The sequence below is a fragment of the Hyaena hyaena genome, unplaced genomic scaffold, assembly GCF_003009895.1.
Source record: "Hyaena hyaena isolate Hyena2069 unplaced genomic scaffold, ASM300989v1 scaffold_382, whole genome shotgun sequence".
Taxonomy (NCBI): Eukaryota; Metazoa; Chordata; class Mammalia; order Carnivora; family Hyaenidae; genus Hyaena; species Hyaena hyaena.
Genome location: NW_024081015.1, coordinates 1128087 through 1145905, shown reverse-complemented (window position 1 = coordinate 1145905; position 17819 = coordinate 1128087). Strand labels below are relative to the sequence as shown.

At 39.0% G+C, this 17819-nt stretch overlaps 1 protein-coding gene across 1 annotated transcript in view; it reads right to left on the bottom strand.

The window, feature by feature from the left end:
* Positions 1-17560, bottom strand: part of PCYT1A (phosphate cytidylyltransferase 1, choline, alpha) — a 46533-nt gene extending 28973 nt beyond the window's left edge. Inside the window, exon 1 of the mRNA XM_039250844.1 lies at positions 17268-17560. The gene's annotated coding sequence lies outside the window, so the exon portion shown is untranslated. The remainder of the gene's footprint in view (positions 1-17267) is intronic.
* Positions 17561-17819: the final 259 nt, after the last annotated feature.

Below are 17819 nucleotides of genomic sequence, written 5' to 3'. Positions count from 1 at the left end.
TTGTATCTTTTAGATGTCTTTCCTTTTCCTTGTCTAATACCCCTTCCTCTTTCAGAGTTAGCACCTTACGCTATTCAGAGCCCCAACTATTAAAACCCACCCTGGCTTCTCCTTCCCCAAGTGAAATCTTATAAATTACTCTCTTACTTAGCAGAAAGCTTCTAGCAACTAGCTACCACAGAACACTTCCAAATATTTGATGTTTATGTTCATATGTTGGCTTGTGCTACCTCTCCAACACCCTGCAAGGATATCTGCATTTTTCTTGGGTAACATAACTTTCACAGAGAAATTAATTTGATAACGATGCAATTTCAGGCATCAATCAGAAACTAGGGATAGAGAAACTTTAATGGTCAACTGTCATCTCTGCCCAAGATATGTACAGTGAAAGGTGGCAAAAAGATCCTCAGAGCAGAGATGAAAAACAAAAAATTGCCAGGGGCACTGGGTGGCTTAGTCGGTTGAGAAACCAACTTTGGCTCAGGTCATGATCTTGCGGTTCATGAGTTCAAGCCCCACATCAGGCTCACTGCTGTTAGCCTGTTAGTGCACAACCTGCTTTGGATCCTGTCCCCCTCTCTCTGCCCCTCTTGCACTTGCACTCTCCCCCAAATAAAGTATTTTTAAAAATGCCAGACAGAATGAGGACATTCTATTCCACCTTACTGCATCTCATAAGCCCTTCTACATAAGATGTTTACCTAAACAACTGCAATTGTGCCTTACTTTCTTTCCTCCAGCTAAATTCCAAGTGGCAATATGACAAGATCTACAAGAAGCCTGACCTAATTCTTAAAGAGTGAAGGTGACATCCATGAGTCATGGCTAAGTATTAGGCTGACATGAAAAACGTGAGAGTCCAAAGTGAAAGATGAACACCACCCAGAAACTTCCTTTCATCACAAATGCAAATTAAAATGGAATAAAGATACTATACATTTAACAAGTTTTCCAGTGATGATCAGAACTTTTCTTCATTATTGTTATTATGTTTCAAAATATCTAGAGGTTGTATTACTACTCCCATCTCACTGGTCTTGGAGGCCTACTAAAAACACCTAATCAGGGGCGCCTGGGTGGCTTAGTCAGTTAAGTGTCTGACTTCGGCTTAGGTCATGATCTCAAGGTCGTGGGTTCGAGCCCTGCGTCAGGCTCTGTGCTGACAGCTAGCTCAGAGCCTGGAGCCTGTTTCAGATCCTGTGTCTCACTCTCTCTCTGACCCTCCCCTGCTCATGCTGTCTCTCTCTCTCTCTCTCTCAGAAATAAATTAAAAAAAAAAAAACATTAAAAAAACACCTAATCAGTGCAATTAGTGACCATTTCTAATTTACACACAATAGGACTTTTGCTTAAGTATCTGTTAACTTCTTCTCAGGGTAAGTAGACAAAATCCATTATGAAAAATGTAATGAGCAATCTGGTGTCAGGCAGCTGAAGGTCAGGTAGTCACTAATAGTGGGAACTTACTGTGTACAAGGTCCTATAACATACTTTTTGAAGTAAACTATTTTCTCAAGAAGACTTCAATTCAGCTGAAGAAACCACATGTTCAGGATATAAAAGTGCTCCTTAGGATTCTAAAACCACTGGGGGAAATTTGTTAAAGAATAGGATGTTTAGATAGTTTCAAAGTATCTCCAAATATTTTGAAGTAATCCACATAAATTACTTATTAATTACAAAGGGAAAAGAGTTATCTTTATAGTGAAAAAATTTCTTAGCTAAGCGATCCAAGTTAATTAACATCACCAATAATGCCTCCTGATGTCAGGCAATAAGGACACATCACCTGCCTCAAAAATACAGCCTGTATGGATTTATAAGGAACAAGAAAACAAATCTCAAATAAAAGACATTCTAGGGGGCGCCTGGGTGGCTCAGTTGATTAAGCAGCACACTTTGGCTCAGACCATGATCTCATGGTTCAAGCCCACATCAGGCTCCCTGTAGTCAGCACAGAACCTGTTTCAGATCCTCTGTCCCTCTTTTCTCTCTGCCCTTCCCCAGCACGTGCAGTCACACACATTCTCTCTCTCTAAAAAAAAAAAAAGATTCTACAGGGTGCCTGGGTGGCTCAGTTGGTTGAACATAGACTCTTGATTTTGGCTCTTGAAGATAGCCCATGTTGGGCTCCATGCTGAACATGGATAAATAAAAAAATAAATACAAATTTTTAAAAATTAAAAAAAACAACAACAACATCAAGCCTGTAACTCTTCACAGAATGTAAACCATGAAAAACAATGAAGGGCAGCTGAATGGCTCAGTCAGTTAAGCATCCAACTCTTGATTTCTGCTCAGGCCATGATCTCATGGTTCAAGAGTTCAAGTGCTACGTTGGTCCACACTGATGGTGTGGAGCCTGCTTGGGATTCTCTCTCTTTCTACCCCTCACCAGTTCGAGCATGCTCTCTCTCTCTCAAAATAAATAATAAATTAACACACACACACAAACACACACACTGAAAGGCTGAGGGATTGTTCCAAAGAAATGACAGTGAAATTTCATTTCCAGACTGCAGGAGAAATTGTTATAAAGGATAGTTATTAGGACAATCAGTAAAATCTGAATATGGACCATGTACCAAATCATAATACACATCAACGTTAAAATAAACTTCCTGGGGCACCTGAGTAGCTCAGTCAGCTAAGTATCCACTTCAGCTCAGGTCATGATCTCAGGGTTTGTGAGTTTAGGCCCCACATTGGACTCTCGGCAGTCAGCACAGAGCCCATTTCAGATCTTCTCTCTCTCTGTCCCTCTCACGGTCATGCTCTGTCTCAAAAATAAACATTAAAAAGATAAACTTCCTGATAATTATACTGTGTTATGTAAAAGACTATCCTTGTTTTAAGGAGATAAATGCTGAAGTTCCTTGGGGTAAAAGGGTCATGATCTCAGCAACTTACCCTTAGCAGCAGTAATAGCAGCATGGGAAGAAGGAGAAGGAGGGAAAGAAGGGAGGGAGGAGAGAATGAAGGAGAAGAAAGGGAAGGAGGAGGAGAGGAAGAAGGGGAAAGAGTGGAGGAGGAGAAAGAAGAAAAGGAAAATTGTGTATACCATGTTATATATTAAAAAAGGTAAAGCAAACATGGGAAAATGTTATCAATGTATGAAACTAGATGGGGTATAAAGAAGTTAATTTATATATTCTTTTATATATATATATTTTATATATATATATTCTTGCAAATTTTCTATAGGCTTTACACTTTTTAAATAAAACATTTAATTTTTAAAATGTTTTGTAACAATTTCCCACACAGATAGGCTCTCATATAAGATTGTCTTTTGGATTCTCTAGAAACTTATTCCTTCTCCTTTCTACCTCTTTGATTTAGTATACATGATACAAATATTCCAAAAAGTGTATGTTTTAGTAATCTAAACATCTTACAAGGAAGTAAGATCATAACAGCAACAGTCATAATAATGACTATTTGTTTTTGAATATTTACTATGTGCCAAGCACTGTGCTAGGCACTTAATACACTTTATTCTCATTTAACCCATACAACCTGAGATGCAGGTATTATTAGCCCCAACTTACAAATGAGAAAACTAAGGATCAGGAAAGTTAAGCAACATATCAAACAGATCACACCTAGCCAGTGGGAGAGCCAGGATTTAAATCCAGACTTGCCTAATTCCAAAGTCCTTACCACTATATTTGTCTGTCTCCCAGAAATCCAAGGTTTTTACATTTATTTTATTTATTTTTTAATTTTTTAATTTATAATGTTTATTTTTGGGAGAGAGAGAGTGAGCAGGGGAGGGGCAGAGAGAGAGGGAGACAGAGGATCCAAAGCAGGCTCCACACTGACAGCAGATACCCTGATGTGGGACCCAAACTCATTTCAGATCACAACCTGAGCTGAAGTCCAAAGCTTAACCAACTGAGCCACCTAGGTGCCCCAGAAATCCAAGACTTAAAAAGAAGCTGTCTCATCATCAAGACTGCCGCTTCATTCTATTAAGAACATTTTCTCTGTGGCATGGTTCCCTTAAGCTCTTGCAGATATAAATAAGTCCTAACTGCACAGAATAAAAGGTCACAGTTACTTAAAGGTAAACAAGGCCCCAGGACCAATCAAACATAACTGACATGGCTATTGGCTTGATTCAGAGGCAGTCTAATTTGTCAGCTGTACAGATATGTAGATCTTCCCTATTGGATAGTTTTGCTATGATTTTTCTAAGCTTTCAACTTAAGCAATAAAGAATTCTTGGGGCACCTGGGTGGCTCAGTTGGCTGAGGTCCCCACTCTTGATTTCAGCTGGGGTCAATGTTCCAGAGATCATGGGTCATGAGATCAAGCCCTATGTCCAGCACAGAGCTGAACATAGAGCCTGCTTAAGATTCTCATTCTCTTTCTCTCTCCTTCTCCCCTGCACTCAATTGAGCTCTCTCTCTCAAAAGAGAAAGAAAGAAAGAAAGAAAGAAAGAAAGAAAGAAAGAAAGAAAGAAAGAAAGAGAAAAAAGAGAATTCTTTAATCTCTGTTCCTTCCTCTTCTGACATTATAAATATACTTTACTTTCCTGATACAAAACAATTTATTTATTTTTTTTAATTTTTTTAAATGTTTTTTTAAATTTATTTCTAGGAGAGAGAGAGAGAGAGAGAGACAGCGTGAGCAGGGGAGGGTCAGAGAGAGAGGCAGTCACAGACTCTGAAACAGGCTCCAGGCTCTGAGCTGTCAGTCAGCACAGAGCCCGACGCGGGGCTCCAACCCATGAACCGTGAGATCATGACCTAAGCGAAAGTCGGACACTTAACCGACTAAGCCACCCAGGCGCCCCTCCTGATACAAAACAATTTAAAGGGTGCCATAATAAATTGAGGGAATAAATGTCACGTCATATTTTCAACAATTATTTTCCGTAACTTCCAGTTAAAATCCTTTAATATTTAACAGAAAAATACCTAACAGTCCAAAGACATGTTTATAGGAATTTCTCAGAATTCTTTGCTCTGTGTGTGGGGGGGGGGGGCGCGAAAGGGGTGGGGGTATGTGTGCTACAATATTTTTACAGCTTATTGAAGTATAATTAACATATAATAAACTATATTTAAAGTATATAATTTAATGAGTTTTAACATATCTATACATCTGTGAATCATCAAAATTAAGACAACCAACATAACTATCATTCTCAGGTTTCCTCATGCTACTCACTTTATAGTCTATCCCTTCCTCCTCAACTTCAACTCTGCTTTGCTTTTCTGTTTGTTTTATATTGTGGCAAAATATATATAACATAAAATTTTCTTTGCTTTCAAACTGCTTACTTCTTGAAGTTCTGAACCATCTTGCCATATGATTCAACTTAACTAGATAAGCACACGGTGGATATTATTATACTAGAAAGAAGCAAAGGCTCTCCTTCTAAGAGTTAAAATATTGTCGGTGTGGTTTTAAAGACATTCTAAAGCTAAATTAGTATCTGGGGTGGTTGGACCTTGTGACACTGGATCTATTTCACTAGATTAAAAAATATAGGGGTACCTGGGTGCTCAGTCAGCATTGACTCTTGATTTTGGCTCAGGTTATTATCTCATGGTTCATGGATTTGAGACCTGTGTGGGGCTCTGTACTGACAGCATAGAACCTGCTTAGGATTCTCTCTTGCACGACCCCCCTGCTCTTTCTCTCTCTCTTTCAAAATAAATAAACATTTTTTTAATCATACAAAAAATATAAAATATAATAATGAGGACTCGAGGCAAGAGAAAAGATTTGTATGATTAGCTAATTAAGAAGCTAAAGTAAACTTCACAAACACAGGAAGAATCAAGGGAACCACTGTTGTTATTAATATGTTATAAAGCCCTTTGGTAAATGATAGTATTAGTAATACTAATATATTTTACCTGTATTTCATTTGAGTAACAACAAAATTTCTTCATCTCCCTTATATAAACACCTTTAATCAAATGTCTAAGGCAGTGCTTCTCAACATTTTTTTAAATCCATGCTCCATTTTAAGAAACATAGAAATCTTAACCTCACTCCATCAGCATAGTGTAGTGATTAAAAGAGTTCAGGCCTTAAAGTCAGTTTACCTAAATATGAATCCTATCTCTACCACTTATTAGCCATGAGAACTTGGGACAAATTCCTTAGTCGTCAGAGTTGCATCACCTAACAAATGAGGTTCAAATGGAGTAATCCATGTAAAGCCTTAGCTCAGTGCCTGGTATACAGTAGTGCTCGTAAATATTAGCTACTATATTATTTAGTATTAGTAGTTGTCATCATCTGCCTTAAAGCTGGAATTCTGTGTACCCTCTATATCCAAAAAGATTTTGTCAAAATTATTGCTATTTTACAATGGCTGTCAAGATTTTAAATTATTTTAACAAGTTGGAATAAGCAAAATGCTTGCTTTTTATACAAAACAATTATTTTGCTGGGATTGCTATTATACAAAGTACACTTTTAATGTAAAAATATGGTAAAACATGAAATATGCTATATCTCCTGCTATATCTCTCCCACTTCTACCTCATTTAAGAACTACTGTTGTAGCAAGAACTCTTCTAGAGTCTGATCTTTTTTTTTAAAGTTTATTTATTTGAGAAAGAGAGTGTGTATGCATGTGAGCAAGCAGCAGAGAGAAAGGGAACCAGAATCCCAAACAGACTCCATGCTGCCATCACAGAGCCCAACTTGGGGCTCAATCCCACAAACTGTGAGATCATGAACTGAGCCACAACCAAGAGTCAGACATTTAACTGACTAAGCCACCTGGGCACCCCTGCTAGAGTCTGATAATAAGCTGTGATGAAGAAAGAAATATTACCACCACTACTACTAACAGTGAGTGCTTATATAATACCTGTATACCTAAATACTTAAAAATACTTAAAACTCCCTTAATTTCACAATCCTTTGACATAGGTATATTGTTTTTTAACACTAATATTTTCACAGATGAGAAAACTGAGGTTCAGATAAGTTCATGTGGCTAGTAAGTTGAAAGCTAGGAATCAAACTCAGTCAGGCTGGCTGCAGACTATACACCCCTAACTACTACTGTATACAATGTGATACAAAACTATACTGCACAAGAAGGTACCTAACAACTATCTCTAACTATGCCAATGCTTGTCATGTTGGATAGAGCAAACAACTGTTCTGTGAAAGACAACAACAACAACAACAAAAATGGATTATTGGTTGCAAGATGCAGAGTCATAAATTTTAACATAATAAAAACCTTTTTACGAACAAGAGTTATCTGAAACAGGACTGGGCTACCTCAGGGGGCATTTCATTTTGGCACACCAGGACATTCGAGCAGAGGTTGTGTAGAAACACATTTATTCGGGGGGTTTTTTGGCCATTATCCTATTAATTTTAGCTGATCTTTTTGCTTATTCCAACTTGTTAAAATAATTTAAAATCTTGACTGCCATCTATAATATTAGCTATTTATCATAATTTCATGTAGTCTATAAACTTGAAAAGGTTTTTGTCTCCATCCAAGTCACAGCACATCACTCTCTCCTGGCCATAGATTGACCAGGATTTATATATATCATCATATACTAATGAGACAATACCACTAGATCCTTTCCCCCTTGTTATGATCCACTCTTTTTTAATGTTTTTTTTTTTTTAAGGGGGAACATACATATGCACAGGGGGAGGGGCAGAGAGACAGAGGGGAAGAGAGAATCCCAAGCAGGCTCTGAGCTAGTAGCACAGAGCCTGACGCAGAGCCTGATGTGAGGCGTAATTCCATGAACTGTGAGATCATGACCTGAGCCAAAATAAGATCCACTCTTAATACTCTAGGTTCATACAATATAACACATGGTAGAGTTTATCTTTAGAAAACAGAATAGAGAATATATTTAAAATTCTTAATGATTAGGGTATTCAGTTAGATGTAGGGGATTGTGTTATTACTCAATCCATATTTATCACAATACCAAAGATTATGGTGATAATAGTGATGATAATAATTATAGCTAATATTTATAGAATACTATCTATGGCCAAGAACTTTTAACTTCTGCATGTATTGAATAATTTAATCCTGGCAACAACCCTAATATAAGGTAGGTAATACTATTATCCCTATTTTGCAGTTTGAGGAAATTAAGGTACAGCTAAGTTAAATGACTGAGGTCACACACCTAAGACAGGGCAAAAACAAGATTTGAACCTAAGCATTCTGGCTCTGGGGTCTGTGCCACTTAACAACACTATGATACCTAATATATAAAATGGTCATATTTGAGTTTAATTAAAACCACTTACTATATTCTGCCAGACAGGAATTTACTTTCATCTTTCATAAACAGTTGGCTCCCTTCTCACTGTGCGTATCAATGGCAGACTACTCAAGAACTCTAGGCACTTGTTTTGGTTTGGACCAAAATAGAGGAGTAGAAAGGACACTAGACTAGGAATCATATCATATAAACTGGGATTTAATTCTATCTCCTTCTAGTACCTTAACTCGAGGTTAAGGTAAGTCCCTTGATTCTAAGAGTTTCTTCATGTGATTAAGGAAGCCTCTAATAAAATGTACTTATTCTCTAAGTCATGCTAACGGTCAAATGGGAAATTAGACTATAAACTCCCTGATGTAGTACAGATTTGTTGTTTGTCTCCCACTGTTTAATCCTCCTGTTCCAAAAAGAGCCCATTTTTATTTGGAGACTCACTTTCATTTGGTCTCTGTAAGCCTCAATCGCAAACCCTAGCATCAGATCACATGTGCCAAACCTAAACCAATCAGCACATCACTCTCTCCTGGCCATAGATTGGGGGGAGGAAGGGAGAAGGGATAAGCAGTAATAGGTGACCTAAGCCAGTCCAATCAGAGTAAATTTCAGAACTCATCAGACGGAAATGCTTGGATAAAGATGATCACTCCTTTCTCTGTGGATCTGACCCTAAAGACATGACTTTGGGAACCATCCTGTGACAATCTAGTGCCCCAACCTATCACCAGGAGGTGAGCCTGTTTTGAAAGGCGCTCAATAACTATTTGAATAAATATACTAAGTATAAAAAACCACTCTGAAATTTTGAAAAGCACTTTCTTTATACATTACTGTTTTGTTTTGATGGAAAGGGGTCAAGTTCTTGTCGGTTTATAAATATATCAAAGATGACACAAGAAAAGTCCCATCCTGTTAAAAATATTTTTTCCTTATCTGCTCACACTATTCCTTATCTGTGTACATACAGTTCTTCCATTTTCTAAAATGACTTTTGTGTCTTACACTGTATTTTAAACTGAACATTACACATCAGACTTAAACTCAGGTCTTAAGATCCTATGGATCTAATACATTAGGCGTTTCATGTAAAACACTTCTGTACCTTATCTACTTTCTTAGGAGATGGAGAACACGAAGGTCACAGACACTCCATAACAATAACTCTAAACGAATTTAAAAATCATAAAGAGATTAACCCTCACGCCTTTCCTCTAGGACTACTACTACTTTTTAAATTTTGACTTTATATATCTCTCTCAGACCATTCCCATGCCCCTCACATCTAACTTATACACCACAAAAACATATAGAGCTCAATATAGTGCCTTATAGAAAAAAAAGAGTTCCTTTAATTATTAATGCCTTACTGGAAAAAATTACCAGTTTCCTAAAAGTTACAACAGATGCCTGCCAGGACATATCAAGTTTGCTCTTGAGAAAAGGCATGTGGGAGGATGAGAACACACTGAGGATAGTAAATACATGTTGGCTTTTAGTTCATTGGACTGAAACTTTGCTGTACTGAAAACCACATCACATATACCTATACCATATTCACAATCGCCCAGTAACTGAATACCTACAACAATGGGGAACAACACTTTCCAAACTCTCCATTTATGACAACTGCACCTTTGTAACACCATTAAGTAGGTGCATGTTCTTTCTGGAAAAGGTGGCTTTAAAACAACTATATTCAAGAAGGAGAGGGATGCCCAGGTGGTTCAGTTGATTAAGCATCTGACTTCAGCTCAGGTCATGATCTCACGGTTCATGGGTTTGAGCCCTACATCGGGCTCTGTGCTGACAGTTCAGAGCCTGGAGCCTGTTCAGATTCCATGTCTCCCTCTCTCTCTCTGCCCCTCCCCTGTTCACACTATCTCCCTCTCCTTCAAAAATAAATAAATACTTTTTAAAAAAAATTTTTAAAGAAGAGGGGAAAAATACATACACAGGCAGCCTTAACATAACAGGCTGTCCAGAAGGCAATAGGCTGGGAAATGAACCAATATGGTATAAGATCAAAATAGGGATGGGGAGTGGGAAATTATCTAGTACTGTGCAGGTGCATCCTGGTTTCCAACCATAGTATCCACATTAAGCAAGAATAAGTGAGAATGAAAGTAGTTGAAGACAGAATACATAGCCTCCCTCATGAGTTCACTAGGGTGTGCCAAAATTTCCTGTTTCCTTAGCACTTTATCCTACAAGACATTTCTTTGTCAAAGGAAGCTGACAGTGAGAGAGTAGCATTTGTAAGCCCTGATCTTTCCAACCTTGCTACCTTTTCAGTCCCTAGATTAGTCACCTTATCATAGTCAAATTCCCGTTCATACACAAATTCTAAATATAGACAACTGCCACCACCACCAGGCCACCACCAAGCCTATTAAATGAATTAGTGTCTCCAAATCGCTTTCAAGATACAGAATGTAGTATTTTGCCTGTGATTTTTACTCAGATTCACAAAATCTGGCTCCATTTCTGCTGACTCACCTCCATTTCTGTTGACACACTGCTTGTCTTGTTCTTCAATGTTCCCATAAATGTCTGCTTGGATGCATTACATTTACTACTAAGAAAGCACAAAGAAGTGGAAATGTGCCTGAGGTGGGAAGGGTGGCAGGAAGGAGATACTGAAGATAAATCTGGCAAAGCATTTTTTCCAATATGTATCTTAAGGCAGACAAAATCTAGGTCCTGGCATGTATATGCTTGTGTTTTAAAGATGAAAGGCCCCTAACAAGTACAGTTTTAAGAACTCCCACTCAATCCCTTCAATTCTACTTCCTTATTACTAATAGATCTGGTAAGCACTCCAGGGTGAAAGAGGAGGTAGATTCTGCTTCCTAACCTATGCAACAACCTAAGTAACATCAAAGTGCAATCGCATCATTCTTCAAGTTTCAAAAACTGAATTCGAATTTGACAGAGTACTACTGGGAACTATCTGCAAAAAGAGGAAACATGAATTTTTCTTTGCATTCTATTTCTGCTTCTCCCATCTCGGAGACAACATTATATTCCTCAGTAAAACCATATGCTCTGTACTGGTTTACTTTTTATATTATGTCCAGTTTGAAAGCTGAGTGAGCAAACATACTTTATATATATAAGGGATCTTTACCTGCTTCTACCATTGCGGAGCTTAATAAAGTGATGCTTTTTTTTTCTTTTATGTTTATTTTATTTTTGAAAGAGAGAGAGAGAGACAGAGCATGAGTGGGGAAGGGGCAGAGAGAGAGAGGGAGACACAGAAACCTAAGCAGGCTCCAGGCTCTGAGCTATCAGCACAGAGCCTGATGCCAGACTCGAACTCACAAACTGTGAGATATGACCCGAGCTGAAGTCTGATGCTAACTGACTGAGCCACCGAGGTGCCCCAATAAAGTGGTGCTCTGAAGAGGCAAACTCTGTGAACTCCTAGGTCAAAATGCATCTAATACTCGTGGTATGAATCATGTCATCTGCTGTACATTCAGGCCTTTCCGAAGATAAGAATGCAGTCATGTACCCCTTGTATAAAGGCCTTTGAAGTTTTAGAGATGATATGTCTAACCCACAATGAGGAGGAGGAACTGGATTCAAGAACCAGCAGACCTCCTAGATCAGGGATTAACAAACAACAGCTCACAGGTCAAAACTGGCCAACTGCCTGCTTTTGTAACTAAAGTTTTATTGGAACACAACCATGCCTATTCACTGATGTACCGTCTATGCTGCTTTTGTGCTACAACTGTAGAGTTGAATAATTGCAACAGAGATTGTATGACCTATAAAGCTAATATTTACTATCTGGTCCTTTACCAAAAAAAAAAAAAAAATTCCAACTCTCATCCTAAATGAAGACAGAAACAGTTTTAGTAGTAATTTGGTAGCAAATCCTACCTACATTACACAAACAACTGTAAAGTAGAAGTTAGTGCTAGGAATATGATTATTTCAAGAAATTGTACTGTAATTTTCTGATACAGGATTACTGCAGTTTATATCACTACGCTGTATATATTACTACACTATACAGAGTAAGTCTTAAGTATGCCTGATTTAGGAAATTCCAAATGAAAAAGTAAATGTCACAATATAATCTGCACTGGCAGATTAGTTTTAAACCAGAGCTCAATGTTATGCCTCAATATCTGAGGCCTGTATATTGTTACATCTAAGATCTTATCTTCGAACTTGATCTCTTCCCTCTAATTTCCTCAGAGAAACCTTTTTTCAACAAACACCGAGTGGGAATTTACCCTGTGCCAGATCCTGGGTTTGCCCTAGAACAAAATAAAGCTTATATTTGGACCTGGCTATACACTAGAATTTTTTTTGGAAAGAGATTTATACTAAAAACCACAAGGGACACTTGTAATAATTCTTATGGTTGAACGATTTTGCCCTACCACTTTTCCACTACAAGTTTCAGTGAGTTAACCCTGTGTTCAGATTCTGCTCTTCCTAGTGTGAGTTACAGAATTTATATCTCTAAGGCAGGGTCTACAATAGATTCAGGGAGTCTGGGATTTGGACAAAACAAAAATCATATCTTCATTTTTACTAACCTCTGGCAAATTCACCACTTCCTTTAGTTATGAACATATGCCACAACAGTAATAGTAGCCTTTGTTACCAATTGAAATCCTAGATACATTCAGACATTACGCTTATTACAACTATCTTGAAATAGGGCGCCTGGGTGGCTCAGTCGGTTAAGCGGCCAACTTCGGCTCAGGTCATGATCTCACTGTTCGTGGGTTCAAGCCCCGCGTCGGGCTCTGTGCTGACAGCCAGCTCAGAGCCTGGAGCCTGTTTCCAATTCTGTGTCTCCCTCTCCCTCTGAACCCCCGCCTGCTCATGCTGTCTCTCTAAGAAATAAATAAATTTAAAAAATATATATCTTGAAATATTGTTTAAACATATGATCATTTTAAAGTTATTGTGGTTAGGGCCACCTGGGTGACTCAGCTGGTTAAGTGTCTGACTTAGGCTCAGGTCATGATCTCATGGGTTCATGAGTTCATGAGTTTGAGTCCTGCATCTGGCTCTACGTTGACCACACAGAGCCTGCTTAGATTCTCTCTCTCTCCTTCTCTGTGCCCCTCCCCCACTCACCCTTTTTCTCTCTCAAAATAAACTTTAAAAAAAAAAGTTATTATAGTTATAAGATCCATTGATAGTAAATACTATTTCCTATGTTAATAAAAAGGATATATAGCCTTATATCACATATTAAAATATTTTGATAACTATATTTCAACATAGTTTCCTTTATAATTGTATTTTATTTTTTGCTCATAAAAACATTATTCCAAAAGGGAATTCACAAGACTTCACCAAACTGCCAAAGGCATCCATGGCACAAAAAAGATTTCTACCCTAAAAAAAATAGGGCCAAAAAATAAAAAAGGATAATCACATCTAAGATAATTCCCTTCAGATAAGAAAATCTAAAAACAAAATAAAAAACTACCTGTTTTCTATTAAGTGCTACACATCATTTTGTTCTAGAGCATAGAGCAGACCATATGTCACTATTTTTTTTTTTTTTTTACCAGCTTTCACTTCACAGCTGGTTTGCAAATAGTTGTGAATATGATCTAACAGTCAGGGGTTCCCCTGGCTCATTGGCAGCCACTCTAGTCCAAATATAGAAAGCTTCAAACTAATCTAACTTTTAACAAGAGAGTTATCAAAAGAAAGGGGGGAAAAAGACAAAACAAAAACCGAAAAAAAAAAAAGCCAGCTATATATCTATCTACTAACCTGGTTTGCAAACAGTAAAATACAAGCAATGCAATTATTTATGTTAATGAGATAATGTATGTAAACAAACCTAACATAATGCCAAATATTTGTTAGAGACTCACAAATAATTCTTTTTTTTCTCTCTCTCTCTTCTGGAGTGGAATTTTGGCACATACTGCAATGTATTGACTAAATTGTAGAAGAGGAAGTTCTCTATTAGTAGAAGAGCCAAAAGATCTGACTTCAGATCAGAGTTATGCAAACATATGAAGAGAAAAGCATAAAATTACAATTATTGCTAGGTATTCTGTCATTACTCATCATTAATAACAACAGCAATTATTCTTGCTTTGTCTATATATATTTTATAAATTAATTCTTATCAGCATTTATAATATGGAAAAATTGTTCAGCTCCCTAGGGTAATGATATCTAACCTAGAGATTAGACAGCTCTATGGCGGAAGCACGAATAGGGTCAGGTGGTTTACAAATGCCATGAGATTGTATACAAAATTTGTAAGCGTGCATATATTTCAAATTATTAAAGGATTGTTTAAAGAGACGAATAGCAACCTCTGCCATAGTTAGAAAAGCTAAAACAAGAGAAAGCAAACAATTCTTCCCATACTCACAGAGTGAGTCAGTGTTAATATGAGATAAAGTAACCTGGGATTTCTGAATTCAAGACTCTGTCTAGATTATTTTCCCTAAGGGATCACATATCCAATGAGAAGATCCCCTAGAAAAATAAAACCTCACCTATTTATTGGAAGAGAAATCATAGGCTAAGAAAAGAATAAAGTTCATTCTTAATATCATTATATTAGTTTTTGAAGGGAATTTGCAAAACAGGTAAGTCAAAAAGAATCCTTTCATTCAACAAACATAAAGGGCCCCAGTAGTGCAGTCCCCAAGTCTAAATGCCTTCTCTTCAAAGTTAGTTACCTTGAAACACATAAACCTGACCCTTGAACAACACAGAGATTAGGAACACTGCCCCACTGCATGTTGAAAATATGCATATAACTTCTGACTTCTCTAAAACTTGACTGCTAATAGCCTACTGTTGACTGGAAGCCTTACCAATAACACAGTTGATTAACATACTTTGTATATTATATGTATTATATACTGTATTCTTACAATAAAGCGAGAGAAAACAAAATTTTATTTAAAAAATCATAAGAAAAAATACACTTACAGTACTGTATTAATCGAAAAAATATCCATGTGTACATGAACCCACAGCTCAAACCTGTATTGTTCAAGGGCCAACCATATTTGTTTATAGAAAGAAACTCTTGAGTAGCTCCTTTTAGTTATGTAGAATGTAAGCCAAGCAAATATCTAACATTTTAGAAAAAGGTGTAACTAGCCATTTTTTAGCGAAACAAAAGCTCTCCCCCATCATTCACAACTCACTACCACTCAAGAATCTTTCTGAACTCCCTTCCTGTATCACAAAGTGTACGTGTATAGGAGGTGGGGCTGACTACTAGGTTATCAGATAAATGCAGTGTCAGATAAATTAAAATTACCTCAAGGTTCTTCTATTAATAGATTTTTAAAAAAACACTGGGTGGTACAACCAGGAGCACCTTCTACAAAGGTTTGTAGAGAGGGGGTAGTGAAATTCACTTTAGTTCATTTTATCTGCATCCCCAACCGCCCTCACAAATGGGATCAGTAGGGAATAAAAACAGCAGCTAAAACATAACCCATGACATGGTATCATTCCCAGTATGCCAGTCTTGGCCTCCAGTGCACAAATCACAGAGCTGGACAGCTAAATATATCAAAGCCTCTCTGGTATGGTATTCCAGACACCACTGCTGACTTTCTAAGCATCATCCTTTCTTCCCCATGATGGTCACCATCTGTTTACCACTGATTACTGCACTGATACCATTCTCAACTAGTATCTTTTTACCAGCAATTCTCGGTACTTACAGAACCATAAATATCAAGATTGAAAAGGGCCCTGAAGGCCATATCTCCCTACTCTCATTTTATTCTTGACAGAATGTTTTCTGTCTCTGTCTTCAGTTCCCTTCCTCATAAGCCGTGTTCCTACCCTCCTCAAAGCTTCCTCTTTCTCGAAGTCTATTTCTAGCAGTTTTTCCTATCACAAACCCCTGTATCTTCACTGCCTCTATAAATATCGCTGTCCCTATTTCAAAATGTGAGTTCTAGTTCTCCCACCTGAGATCGTGAGTTTCAGTCCTCCGTCATAACCAATCACCTCACTTATACTTGGGAAGCCTTCTCCTGTTAAGTCACTCTGATGGGGCCTCAGCCCCAGCCAGAGCCAGTCTCTGTACATCTATAGTGTCTCCAAAACAAAGAATTGTGGCATTTCAGACCTGAAAGAAAACTCAAAATAATCTGGTCCAATGTTTTTAAAACATTTTTACTACGTTTCACACATTTTAAGATCTATGAAATCCATTTGACATCACAATCTCACACGGATAACTGAAACAAGTTTCATGAAACAGTACTTACCCTTACTATGTGAACGCACTGAAAATTTCTATTGTATTCCTTTTAAAAAAGAAATTCAGGTGCTATCCACTAAATGGACTTCACAACCCAATAATGGAATGGAATCCACAGTCCATGACACATTAATCTAGTCCAAACTTCCCGCTCACTGATGAAGAAACTGTAGCTCAGTCCAGTTCAGTTCCCCAGCCACAGAGCGTCTGTCTATAAAATTGAACTCGGGGTCTGTCTGACAGGTCCCAGACCAGTGTTCCTTACATACACTAAACGCCTTCTCTAACCAGTCATGACCACCCAACCACACCCAGTGCTCAGACATAACCCTGAGGCACCAGATCCAGTCACTGAGACCACCCTGGGGTCCAAGCCAGCCCCCCAAAGTTACTGCTCGTCGTCCCCCTGCGGCCGCTCCTTCATGCTTCCTTAGATCCAAGTCCCTTCGCAGACACTATCCATCGAACAGTCTCCTCCGACTCACTGCCTCACACTTTCTCTATCGTAGTGCCCTCGCAGCCTCTGCCTCGTGCTCTCCGAGGTCAGAGTCCCTTTGCATTCACTGCCTCTGGGTCGCACACTCCTCGCAAGCAGCTACATCTCGGTCACAGTCCCCTCGCTGTCACTGCCTCTGGGTCACAGTAGCCTCACCGCCCCCTCCTTACACTCCCCTCGCTGTCACTGACCCACTCTTCTTTCAGTCGGTCTCCTCGCGGTCCTAGCCCCACAGTCGGTTCTCTCAAAGACAGCCGCAAGGATATGCACACACTGGGTCCTCACCTGCAGCGGTGAGGTCACGCTCCCCCGGCCCCTGTCCCGTCGGATTTCTCCCAGGCGCCGCGTCACGGACAAGGGAAGTTGAGGAGGTTGCGGGGAGACGCCCGGGAAAGGCAGCTGACGGAACAGCGGGCCGGAAGTCCCGCCCACTGCCCGCCCTCTTGTCAATCCGACAGCGACACTTCCCTGAAAACCACGACCCCTGACACAGTGGTTCCGCCCCCACAGAGGCCCTAGGGAGGGAGCGGCTGAGCAGAAAACACCAGACGCAAGAGACGAAGGGGCTAAAGGGCAGCTTCCATGCGGAACTGGAGTTGGCGGTGAAGACGCCTCCTTGTGAGGAGACACGGCTGTGAACTGTTGCGCCTGCTCTCTGGCAGTCAGTCAAGATGGGCTAAGCGGCGGCTTCCCTTTCGCCCGGCTCCCGGCCAGGTTCCTCCAGGGAGGACCTGTTCGCTCTGTCTCCCCCGTCTGGAGCAGGGCAGATGGCCATGACGCCTTCCACCGGAGACCCTGGGCGACTGCTTCACCACTGCGCCAACTTTGCCTTACTGG